General features: G+C 43.6%; 1 protein-coding gene across 1 annotated transcript in view; it reads left to right on the forward strand.

Annotated features, from left to right (window-relative positions):
* The window catches only part of SERGEF (secretion regulating guanine nucleotide exchange factor), a 234590-nt gene that overhangs the window by 161174 nt on the left and 59775 nt on the right, over nucleotides 1-13641 (forward strand).

Raw genomic sequence — 13641 nt, forward strand, 5'->3', positions numbered from 1 at the left:
GTCCTGGTACTCATTGAACTCTCTCAATAGGATATTTGTGCCCTTTTGTTCTGAGAAATTTTTCTTGAAATAGTTTTTGGTAATTTTTGTTTTTATTTGTCTCGGTTCTCATTTTCTGGGACTTCTTAGATGTGTGTCGAATCTCCTGGACTTATCTTCTAATTTTCTCAGTTTTTCTTTCTTCTTGGACATCTTTTTACTATTTTGATCACTTTCAGGGAAATTTCCTTAAGTTGATTTTCTAACCTTTGTAATGGAATTTTTTTTGGCTATCATTTAAAAAAATGTTTATTTATTTATTTTGAGAGAAAAGAGAGAGAACACGAGCAGGGGAGGGGCAGAGAGAGAGAGAGAGAGAGAGAGAGAGAGAGAGAATCCCAAGCAGGTTCCACACTGTCAGCACAGAACCCCACATGAGACTCGAACTCAGGAAACCGCAAGATCATCACCTGAGCCCAAATCCAGAGTCAGAGCCTAACCAACTGTGCCACCCAGGCTCCCTTAGGCTATCATTTTTAATTTCGAGGGGTTCTTTCTTCTTCTTTAATCCTCTTTTTAAAAAATAATTTTCTATTATTGATCATATTGTAGCCTTGTCATCTATTATTTCTCGGTGGATTTTATTGTGGAGTTTTAAAAATGTTTTCTTTTGCTGTCTGCCTTGTCTCTGTTTCTTCCACTTTTTTCTTTTCTGTTTCTTTGTTTGGGTTTTGTCTTACCCGTTGGAGTCTGTGCCGGAGGTTGCTTGTTGCCCAGCAGATATGCTCTCTGCACCCCTGTGGGTGCCTCCCAGAGGCTGATCTCCGTGGCCTGCATCAGCAGGCTTCCTTGCCCTCTGACTTTTGGTAAGATTTGGCCAATGAGAGGCATGGCAGGAGATCTGAGGACTGGAAAAAGATGAGGTTAGGGTATTTATTTTACCAGCTTGGATCCCTGCTTGGTTACCACAGCTCTTGCCACCTCGCGTCCCTCTCCATGACTCTACCCTCTCTGGTTCTGCTAACCACAACCTTCCCTTGCCTTTACTGGCTGAGAGGTGGTAAAATGCTAGCTTTATCTAGTGGTCCTGGGGCACTAAACTATCCCTCTTGGTTTCCCTAAACATTGTCCCTGGCTCTGAGAATGGTTCCTTTATAAAACGCTTCCCTGCTACTCCTTTGATGTGGAGCCCGTCTTGTACTGAGACCCTGACTGTTAATAGAGGTTTTCCTCTGTAAAAGCTTGGTGATCTTTGGCTGTTCGTATTGGAAAGTGAGACACTAAGTGAGGCTCTGTGTGCATAAGGAGGGCTCATTGACTGGTAGACTTCCCTGTAAAATGTAGGACAGAGGAGTGAGGGAAGCTTTTTCAGTTATAGACCTCCAGAGATAGTATTTATGGGATTTTTTTCTAATCTCTTGCCTTGGGAGTATATATGCCTGGTTGTTGACTTTCTAGAACAGGATGGAGGAAGGAGACCTGGGTCCCATCACTCATATACAGACTGTCACTGAAACCATTTGTCTCATCCTTATCCTCACTCCTACACTTCAGTGCATCTGCTGTTTCCTGAGTCCAGGACCTCCCTGGGTCAGTTTCTCCAGAGAATAAATATCTAGTGTTCCCTTAGGGATGACAGGAGGTAGGTTTCCTGGTTGTGTGCGTTGGGAAGAATCTGAGAACCTAACTGTCCCATACATGTGCTTTCATCCAGTCCCTCCGGTTTCAGCTCTGCCTGTACCCCACTTTCAAAGGCACTTGGTACCTCTCGTCCATGAGGCTTTCTAGAGTTTTGTCGAAAAAGTGGGTTCCATTTTTACTGTCCCCTTCAACCTGCACTGGGCTTCAGCCTCCTCCATCCACTCTGAGAGGTCAGTTACCTCCTCCGTCTGTTCTTCCTCTGAAATGTGTTGCACTATCTTGTCTGCTGTTGTCTCCCCTTCTATTGCCCTTTCCTTGTGGATTTATACTTTCTTTAGTTCATTCCAGTCAGTTGAATGGGGCTTTGGAAGGGAGTAGAGATAAAAGACTGGGCTCGATCTTCCCTGATCAGTGGGATTCCTAGCTAGTTTTTGTAGCCCACAGCTGCAAAGGGCAGAGGAATTGGCCCCCGAGTGGCCCAGAAACTGAAAGGCAGGCTGTGAGCTGATGGAAGGTAAGCCACCCAGAGCTGAAGCCTCAGCACTGTGAGCTTTGTGATGGTGGGTTTTGTGAGTTTTGTATCATTTTATTCAGGCAGCACCACTTAGATAACTTCTGCATATGAAGAGAATTTACTGCCATCAATTGGGAACGGACTAGTAAAATATTCAACAAATAGCATCACAGAGCAGAAGGCAAACAACAACAGCAAACCCCGAGTAAAACGATAGGGATTATTGAACAAATGCATTTTAAAAACTTAATTTGGGGGCGCCTGGGTGGCTCAGTCGGTTGAGCATCTGACTTCGGCTCAGGTCATGATCTCACGGTCTATGGGTTCAAGCGCCGCGTCAGATTCTGTGCTGACAGCTCAAAGCCTGGAGTCCGCTTCCGATCCTGTGTCTCCCTCTATCTCTGCCCCTTCCCCACTCTCACTTTGTCTCACTCTGTCTCTCAAAAATAAATAAATGTAAAAAAAATTTTTAAATAAATAATTAAATAAAAACTTAATTTTGCCAAATGAAGTGGATGGCCAGAGGGTTATGAGCTTCTACTGTGGGAGGTGCCTGCCTTCCTGAGGGAGGAGAGCAGAATTTTAGCTGCTGTAATCTCAGGAGAGGCCTGGGGTCACAGAACCACATACTTTAGAGGAGACTTTAGAAATGGTCTAATCTCCCCAAAAGAGGAAATGAAGCCCTAAGTGAGGAAATGATTTGCCCTAAGTCACACAGCAAGTCAGAGGCTAAACCCAGGATGACAGCCCCCTAGTCATGACTCCAGCTGGTGTCACCACACCTCTTTGGAGTTGGAGACAGAGCATCAGCAACATTTGAGGTGAGCTCCAAAGGCCCCACCCTTGTCACTGTGACTTGGCAGCCATGGCATGGGGGCCCTTGACTTGGCTCATTTCTGGGTAATTCCTGTTGCTTGTCCACACTAGACACATCGTGTCCTCCATTTCCACCCCCTGCAGCAGCTTACAGGCTTTCAGTTCGTGCAGCCTGGTATAAGACAGAAATTAGACGTGTTTCCTTTTATTCCCCAAGTTTGAGGCTCTCTCAGGGGTTGCTATATGAACTCAATTGCAGTTAAAAAAAAAAAAAAGAAGAAGGTAAAGACTTCAATAACTCAAGTTTGGGGTTTGGGGAAAGTAAGGGGAAAAAAAAAATAAGCCAACACAGTAAATTACCATCTCTCCAATATTTACTGACCATAATAGCAGTAATAACTGACATTATTGGCCCTTACCATGGACCATGTATGATTTTATACATTTTATGTGCATTATTAATTGATTCTTTACATGAAATATAAGGTAGGTACTGTGATGCTTATTTCACAGATGGGGATACTAAGGCACAGAGAGGTTAAGTAACTTGCTCAAGGAGAGCAAGTGCCCTGCAGGTGCCCTGCACTATAAGGGGCTGGGTATCTAAAGTGGTAGTTTCATAATTAGCAAGTGATATTCTCCCAAAGTATTAGTAGTAGATTGATAAGAGCTGTAAAGAGATCTCTTGTAGCTGCCAAAGTCTCCAGCCTCAGACTGTCCTCACAAAGGCAGAGAAAAAGAATGTTCTACTTTCTGAGATATCAGAAAACTGGGAGGGTTTCTATGTGCAAAGAGTGACAAAATCAGAAACAAAACAAGAGTGGAAATGTGAGCTGAAGCCAACAAAGTAACATTTAACTAGGTATAAATGTAAGAGTGGGCTTAATGGTAGAAGTTGTGAGTCTTGGATGTTGACTGCCTAGATGTTTCCTAGCCAGCCTGCAGTGAGGTCAAGGCCAGGGAGCCAGCCATGGCTGTGGAGATGTGGACAGAGGGGAGAAGACAAATTTGGTGGCTATGTTGCCTTTAAACTGTCAATGGGACAGGTAGTGGACCTGTCCTGAAGACAGAAAGTAAAGGGGTCTCGTGAGAACATTTGTGGGCAGGGGTGGGGATGTGGTTTTGAGTATCTCAGGTCATAGCACCGCATCTGTGTGGCCACACTGCAGAATAACGTCTGTCCAGAGAGAGCCCGCAAGGTGCTAGTGTACTTGGGAATGGTGCGTTTATAGAACTGAAGTGGGTTGGAGCCAGCAAGGATCCCAGAAGCTCTATTCTACTCCTCATCTGTGAATGAAATACTTGAGTCTTGGAAGGGGCAGTGATAGATAGGTTCCAGTAGTGAGCCAGCCAGAGGAGAGGCCCAGGCTGATTGAGTAAGTCAATCTACCACCACTCAGCCCAGAACCCTATGCTTCAAACCATGTGTTCTCAGAAGGGAGTATTTGAAACTGTGGCACCTTGTAAACCCAGGACTGCTTGTCCCCTAGAGAAGATGTCTTTTTAATCTGGCTCTTTAGACTGTTCTGATGCTTTTGTTAATCTTGTATTCTTTGTGACTTTAAGTAATTTGCATGCCCTCCAAGGACTGTAATTGAACAACTATATAAATAAAGATAATAATCTGATTCCCCTCCCTTGCATTTATAGAGATTTCCTGATGTAACAAGTATCAGTATGGTTAGAAAAGAAAGGTAATAATTTTGCATGAAAAGCAAAATAGAATAGCACAGTTTTAATAAGTATTGTTTTAACATCATTCTCAAATGAATGCGATGTGATTTTGGGGGGACACTAAGTCCATGAAAGAAACTTACTAGGTTTCAAATGTCAGCTCTGCCACTTTCTATCTGTGTTACTTAGAGTGAATTACAACCTCCCTGAGCCTATTGTGTGGATAAAGAAAATGAGAATGCTCAGAGTTATTACGACAATTAAATGGGATAATATATGTAAAGGACCTACCTTAATGCCTGAGACATGATACCAAGCAGCACAGGAAGATCTCTGTAGCCCCACATCCTTGCCAAAACTTGGAATGATCCAGCTATCAATTTTACCACTTTAATAGGTTCTATCAAAGTAAGAATTTTGTTTCAGAGACAGGGTATATCAGCCCAGGTTCAACCAGAGAAACAGACCCAGTAGGAGATACATATTAAGAGATTTAATGCAAAGAATCAGCCTATAGGACTGTGGAGCATGCTGAAGGAAGTCTGAAACCCATAGGGCAAACCTTCAGGGTAGGCAGGCTCATGCTAAGTCAGTAGACAGAATCTCATCCTCAGGGAAACTCCATTTCTCTTCTTAAGGCCTTTCACCTGATTGGGTCAGGCCCATCCAGATTATCCAGAATAATCTCCTCTGTATCAAGTCAACTGATAATAGAGGTTAATCACATCTACAAAATATCTTCACAAGCAGCACCTAGAATAGATTTGTGTTTGATTGAATAATTAGGTACAAATTGCCACATGAAAGTGTCACATGGTCCAACTTGTATTTTAAGTTATTTATTTGAAAGGGGGGGTGGAGGGGCAGAGAAGGAGAGAGAATCCCAAGCAGGCTCCATGCTGAAAGCACAAAGACCGACTCAGGGCTCAATCTCATGAACTGAGAGATCATGACCTGAGCTGAAATCAGGATTCAGACACTTAACCAACTAGCCACCCAGGCGCCCCATCCAACGTGTATTTTAAATCATTCTGGAGTCAGGAGGGAGGCTGAACTGAAGGGGAGAGAGTCTGGAAGTGGAGAGATGAGTAAAGAAATCAGAGTATTACCTTAAGGGAGGGAGATGATAACCTGAAGTAAGTCATGGCAATTGAGATAGAAAGTAAGAAGATATTTGAGAAACCAAGCTCAGTTTATTGGGATTAAGTGACACAGTATGAACAGGGTTGAGATGGGAAGGGGAAAAACAGGCACGATCACGGATAGTATCCGGCTATCTGCTTGGGAGACTGGGTAGATGTGCTATCACTGACTTAGAAGGGAAATACATGGAAAGAGGAAAGAGTAGACTTTAGGCAAGGTAATGAATTTATTTTTGAGTATAACAGAGTGTGCGATGCCTGTGGAACATCCAAATAGAACTACCAGGAAGGAGATTGGGATGAAGACTTTTAACTCTTTAGAGAGGTTAAGGAGTTTCTGTAGAGAAAGGTTAGTGAAGCAAAACCAGCTAAGTAGTTTTTTCTTCATGTATATATACGGAAGGTGTTTCTGCCAAGTGGCCCTGCTTTAGGGTTGGTTTTGTCATGCCTTTGTTAATGTTGCATCAGTCTGACGATTCTGTCATTATTCCTGCCCCCGCAGGGCAGAGACTGCTTTCCTGGCCCTGTTTTGCAGGGATCTCCCCATCCCTAAGACTTTCTTCCTAGATGTCAAAAAGCCATTGTGAGGGTTTGGTCTTCAATAGGAGCCCATACATGTGAGGGCTGTGTCTCCTTGAGGAAAATCCAGGACGGAGTCGCTAATTTCTGGGGAGTGACCTGAAAGCACATAACACAAAGTATGATTCATGACTTCGTGTAGCAGCTCACTATCCCCAGAAAACACAGCCAGCCCAAAACGGCTGCCTGGGAAGAAGCACCCTCTGCTCTCCCAATTTCCAACCCTAGACCTCGTCTCAACAGTTCTGCAGATGACGGGTGGGAGTTTCTGCCCTGGGAAGTACGGGAGCTTGGTGATGGAGAGGGAACACTATTCATTGAGCACCTCCTTTGTGCCAGGTAGGGTGCTGGGCACCTTCCTTCATGATGATCATGATGACAACAGTGATGATTGATTTAATTGTTAGGGCAGCAATGTAAGATAGGTACTATTATTATCTGCATTTTACAAGTGAGGAAATCAAGGCAGAGAGATTAAGTGACTTGCTAAGGGTCACACAGTTAGTAGATATCTAAGGTAGGATTTGAAAAAATGTTCTGATTCCAAAGCCTAGAGTTTCAGACTTTATACTGCTTCTTTCTGGCCCTGACACAGCTACATTACCCTCCCTGGTCTTGTCATTCAGGGGAGTGAGACTACAGGGATTTTCTCATACAGACCTCACAGATTTCTGTCTTCACAACTTTAATGAGTGGGTGGGTTGGGGGAAGCTGTGGATGTGAATGAGGAGACATAGATTCTTATACCAGCCTCTGACCTTGGACCTTAGACATTAACCTTTTGCATCATCTATGAAGTTTTCATCATCTATAAAATGGAGAGACTAACATTTACCTCCCAGGGTATTATCAGCATTGGATGAAGAAATCGCCAAGAAAATGTTTTTGTAAACTTTGGGAGTTATTCTGTTATGTTTGTACCAACTGCCCTGCTTTTCAGAAAATCCTCTCCTATTATCTTCCCCAACCCTGACCCCTCTTGTCCTTTATATGATTTATGGCATTCTTACCACTTAAAAGTCTCTGATAATCATGCTTGAGGCAGGAGGCCACTGAAATTCTTATATAAATAATTCTACTTCCCTGAGCCAGCAGGAGGGGGTGGGGTGGTAGAGCAGATTTAGCAGCTGCCAGAGCTATAGCCAAGAGAAGTCTTGTCAGTCAAAGGAGTGAATCATTCAAATGGCTTCTTTGCTGCATCCTTCCCAGAGCCATAAAGGTAAATTGGATAGCACTATTGCTTTCATCATTCACGAGGCTTAAAGGGAAGCTCGTCTTCTTTCTTTGAAAGGTAGCAGGCATGTGTGTTTGAAAGAGCATGAGTTCTGGAGCCAGACTGACCGGGGTTCTGTTCCCAGCATCACCACTTAATAAGCTGAATGACCCTGGGTAAGTCCTCTCACCACCCCGAGGCTCAGTGTCCTCATCTATAAAATGGGAACCATAGCACCTGCCTCATAAGGTTGTCACACAGCTCAGAGGAGATCACAAAGGGTCCAGCATGATAGCAAGTGCTCGTTAGACTCTCAGTAACACTTACTTCCCCATGTCCCTGAGCTGTGGGAATGAGCACCTTGGGATGGTAGGTTTGATGAGTGAAACGGTCTGGTTTCCCGAGTGCAAAGGCAGAGGACTCAGCAATAGACACTGGACTCATAGCTCTACTTTGAGCTCCATCGTACCTGAGCGTTAAAAATGTGCAAGTGTCCCTTCATCCTTCCAGTGTAAGAGTGGGGGGCCAGGGTGAGGGTGGCCAGGGGACTGTGCCGCTTCTCCAGAGGTGCCTATTCCACTTTCACCTTCCTCCTCATCAGTGTCCATCACGGTCACCTTGGGTATCAGCTTCGAGGAAGCTGTGCCGATGCTCAGACATGAGTGCTCTCCCTGGTCTTCAGCAGGGTTCTCTCACTGCCCAACCGGGCTTCAGCTTTCTCCAGCTGTTACAACTTGGGAAGATTTCATCCATCCCCCCTGCCCGTGTTCACTGTGCAGTGCACTTCACGAATTTGGGGAACACGGCAGTAAATCTTTTTCCAGCAGTTCCTGTCTCTCCCCTCCATTCTCAAGATGCACATGCTAACAGTAATAAATGTTATTTTATGTCACCTTGCAGTAGCTCCCTGTTAGTCAGGAATTTGGTTTGGTGGTGAAGAGCACAGGGTTTCAAATCAAAGAGACGAGGGTTTGAATCCTAACTCTGCAACTGAACACTGTGTGACCTGGGTCAAACTACTGAGCTCTTCTGAGTGTAGGTTTCCACATCTATCAAATGGAGATAATAGCACCCATCTCCTCGGACCTCAAGGATGGGTGAAAAAAATGCATGCAGAGCCTCAGCGCAGAGCCAGGCACACAGCGAGTACATAACACATTGTAAATGGGGCACCATTGTTAGAGCAGAGGAGACAGCAGCCTAGGGAGGTTAACTCGTTTGTCTAGGATAGGCATATCCCTATTTTCTGTGAAAGGAAACTGAGGCTGAGAGGTCACGGATCTTGCCCAAGGTATACAGCTAGTAAACTGCAGAATCTGAGCTATAAGCCAGCTCTCCTGACACCTCAGCCGGGTCTCCTGACATTTTATTAGAAGCCTCTGCAAAACTGGAATTAATGCCCCAACTCATTTATAACTGGCCCCCTGGCGGTGGAGTCTGAGCTCAGCCTCCCTTCTGCTGAATCCTGCTTTCTAGAAATGGGCTGCTGGTAAAAGACGTATGTGCACACACAGGTTGTGTACAAATACATACATATAAATGATGGAGCAGGAAAATGTCCTGGGAAATCATGATTCCCTAGAGCGCTCCAGGAATGCAGTATTTTGGCTAATGGATTTTCTGAGTATTAACTTCTTGGTTTCAGGTTTTGTTATGGGTCATTATGAAATGCATTGCAGCCAGTCACTTCCTGGGGCTAGAACGGGCTGTCTAGTGAATGTAATTAAATCCTTCTGAAATGACAGAGGATATTGGCAGGATCTCCAGTCATTGTCATAATGACCAGTTGTAATATTCAGGACTCTAATAATCTGTCTGTCTGGATCTCTTATACTCATTATGTCATTCAGTCATGGCAACGGCTGTGTGTGTGTGTGTGTGTGTGTGTGTGTGTGTGTGTGTGTGTGGAGAGAGTGAAGGCAGGATGAAGAGGTAATTATCCCCATCCCACAGGTGAGAAAGGTAGGACTCAGCATGAATCCTCATTGGGGACAATAGAGCTTGATCACAGCAGGTCCAGAATTGAAATGACATTTGCTGAGACAATGTAATAAAGCAGAAAAAACAAACAAACAAACAAACAAACAAACAAACAGTTTTTTTGAGTCAGAGATACTGGGCTTTAAACCCCAGTTTTGACACTGCCTAATGGTGTTGACCTTTGAACAAGTTACTCAGTCTTGTGGTCCCAACATTCCTCATCTGTAAAATGGCAAGAAGAATATTTCCCTTTTGGGATTATTTTAAGGTGGTTCTAAGTAATGTATGTGAAGCAACTAGCATCATGCCTGGTCAGAGTAGGTCCTCAGCACATGGAAACTATTACTCTTCCATCTCCTAGTCAAGCATCCTTTCCAGTCTACCAAGATGTCTGCTGCTATGATCTGGGACATACAAGGGATTGGACTGACCTGTCTTGAGCCCATCAAACTCTAGAAGTGCCTTTTGAAGTAAATCTATTCTTATTAGCTTTAAGAGGGTGGGGTTTTTTTCCCCCTTTACCTCTAATAATAGAGGCCCAAGACAGACTTTTATTCTGTAGATATACTTAAATAATTTTACATCAATACTATAGGCGCTGTAAAGCAATAAAATCAGTGTCATATATGGATGTTATAATGGTAAATGCCCACAGTCTGGAAATGCTTTTTGGATCATGTTGGTCTGTCTTTTATTTTTTTTTAATTTTTATTTAAAAAAATGTTTAATGTTTATTTATGAGAGACAGAGCATGAGTGGGGGGGGGGGTTGGCAGAGACAGAGGGAGACACAGAATCTGAAGCAGGCTCCAGGCTCTGAGCGGTCAGCACAGAGCCCAACGTGGAGCTCAAACCCACAAACCACAAGATTATGACCTGAGCCAAAGTCGGACACTCAAACGACTGAGCCACCCAGGCTCCCCTGTCTTTTAAAAATATGCATAGAATTTGAATAGCTAAACAGGAGACATTTCATGTAGGATCAAAGGTGCAGAGGTAAAACAGTGTAAGATATGCTTGGCTTGGTTAGAACAGAAACTGTAATTGCTGGAGGAGCATACATGATAAGGTCAGAAAAAAATAGACCCTCATATAGAGCTTCACGTGTGTATATATGTGCATAAACATACACACATCGGGGCGCCTGGGTGGCTCAGTCGGTTGAGTGTCTGACTCTTGATTTCGGTTCAGGTCATGATCTCACAGTTCATGGGATCAAGGCCCATGTTGCTCCAGCCCCACATCAGGCTCCACGCTGATGCCATGGAGCCTGCTTGGGATTCTTTCTCTCTCCTCTCTCTCTCCCCCTTCTCTCTCTCTCTCTCTCTCTCTCTCTCTGTCTTTGTCTCTGTCTCTCACTCTCCAAATAAATAAACTTGAAAAAATACACTTATTACTCTAATATCCTACCATGTCCATTGCCAATGTAAAATCCTTAGTTAGAAGTGATCATAAATATTGGCTGAATAGATCTTACTGCTTTCATCCCTAACGTGAAGGAAAGCAACGTGCTGTACAAGAGAGAACCCTTGACCAGGAGCTAGGAGACTTAGGTATTGCTCTTGGTTTCACTTCCTTTTAGTGGTGTGACTTGGTCAAGACATATAACTTCTTAGGGCCTTCCTTACCTCCTCATTTACAAAAACAGGCCGCTTTTGGAAAATCCTTTGGAACTGTTTATCAAGAGCCTTCACGATGTCTGTTCAGTTTCATTCATTAATTCATATCCCAGAGTTGTCTCCTAAGGAAGGACCTTAAATATGGAAATAGCTTTCTGGTTAAAGATGTTCGTCATAGTGTTTGTATGATTTAGTTAAATTAGAAGCTGCCTAAACATCTGGTAATTGGGATTGGATAAATTAAATAAATAAAATAAATATAAGTAAATATAACATATAAATATAAAAATATAAAATAAATATAAATAAAATAAATTGGGATTGACTAACTTGCAATATTTACTAAGAGTGACAGCATTGGTCACTTTGTAAAATAAATACAAATAAAAACAAAAATAAAATAAAATAAAAACAAAAAGGCATGTATAAAAAAAAGTACTGGACAATATCGTACTTTCCAATGTAGACAACATTGTTGATGTCATCCAGGATCCTTCATGATCTGGCCCCAGTTGTTCACACCAGCTACCCCTGTGCCACCACTATTTGCCGCACATGGTGACCACACTATGTTAACCTTAGGGCATTCTCCCAACAGACACTGTGTATGCTTTTGTATGTCCTGTTCATTCTTTCTGAAATACACTTCCCTCCCTTGCCTAGCAGGTGAATACTTCACTCTCCTTCCAGTTCAGCTTTGGGTTTCTCCAACTTCCTAGAAGAAGTAAATTGTACCTTCATCTCTGTTCTGTACCTTTTGTAAGAGGGCTCTAACATGTCTGTAATGGTGTTAGTCTTCCATGTCTGCTTCTGTTTCCACGCATAGACTGGAGCCCCTTGAGGGTCAGAAATGTGTTATCACCAAATCCCTAGTGCTTAGCAGACAGCCTGGCATTGAATGGGCACTCAATACATGTTGGTTGAATTGTTTTTCACTTTTTACTTTTACTTTTTGCTTTTTTGTGTTTTCTGCATATTTTATAATTATGCATTATCCTTATAATGGATGAACAATAACAGTAATTCATCCACCCATTTATTTTTGAGGTGACTGGCCTAACTCAAAAGTTCTCAAACCTGTCAGTGTATCACAAATACCTGGAAAGCTTATTAAAATGCTGAGTCCCGTGTCCTGAGACAGGTGTCCCGAATCCCAAAATCTATGGCAAAGACCTGGAATCAGTATTGTCAACAAGCCACTTTGGTTATTGTGATGTTTAGCCATGCGTGAGAATCTTTGAATTAACTACCTCTAAGGGGCTTTCACCTTAAAAGCTGTCTAGTTCTCAGAGTGGTTCACTCGCCCCTGTTCCCACTGCCATGCAAGGCTTCAGCTTGAGGGCATCGTGGAGCAGCAGGCCAGACAGTAGAGATTAACTGTCCTTGCGTCATTATCAAGCACCTATTTTTTTGCCAACAACTGCTTTACATACAGCATTTTTTTTTATCTGTAAACACCATGAGGTCAGTTTTATTATGTCCACTTTATGGATGAGAAAACTGAGGCAAAGGAAAGTTAAGTATCTTGCTCAAGGTTAAATAATAAGAATGCAGTGGAGCTCATCTTTGAATTTAGTCCTAACAGATTTCAAAGCCCAGGAGCTAGAACCTCTGTTATCGCCCCTTCTCTACGTTCTCACCCCCACAAAGCATCCCGTCAGGGCAGCCTTGCTGTGTGCAGACGTGCCCAGTAGAGCAGGGTGAGCACTGGAGCCCTCTGCCCTCTGCACGGATGTGTGGGATTAGCATGCTTGGTGGACAGCCATGTGCCACATAAGCAGAAGCTCCTGCTCACCAAATGTGCTCTGATGCCCACCCACCTGCTTCCAGGGTGCAGTGAAGCAGTGGAATTCAATTTGCAGCAGTGACCTAAGAGGGGCTATTTTTAGTAAGAAAGTAGGTCAGGGTCTGCAGCGGTGCTGCCTGAGAAATGAGCATCCTCCCCTCTCACCAGGAGGCTTCTTCACTTCTCACGCAGCCAGTGTGGAGGTGAGGAAGGCAGATCTGACATCCTCACATGACTGCACTTGTAATCGTCACTGTGGAACCACTTGGGGGGGGGGGCGGGTAGGGAGGCACACATATATATCTGAAACACAGAGGTTCTTGTCGGGGATTGCCCAGGGTCCTGGCCTCAATCTTCCTCAAGAGATTAGAATCCCTTCAGAAAACATCTCGAACATGGTAGGAGGTTCACGAATGGTACGGCCACTACATGCCAGCTACTATTCTGGGTTTGATATGCATAGTCTCATTTAAACCTTGCATATACCTCTACAAAGTAGGTATTATTATCCCCGTTTTGCAGATGTGGAAACTAGTCACAGAGAAATTAAGAGACTTACTCAAGGTCACGGCTAGTATTTAGTTTGAGACTTCAGAGCTGATAATAGACAATCAGTCCATCAAACCATGTTGGGGGTGATTTTTTAATTCTCACTCTACCTGTGCCCCATTTTGTTTGGTACTTCAGAGAAAATGTTAC

Source organism: Panthera onca, chromosome D1 (genome assembly GCF_046562875.1).
Source record: "Panthera onca isolate mPanOnc1 chromosome D1, mPanOnc1 haplotype 2, whole genome shotgun sequence".
Taxonomy (NCBI): domain Eukaryota; kingdom Metazoa; phylum Chordata; class Mammalia; order Carnivora; family Felidae; genus Panthera; species Panthera onca.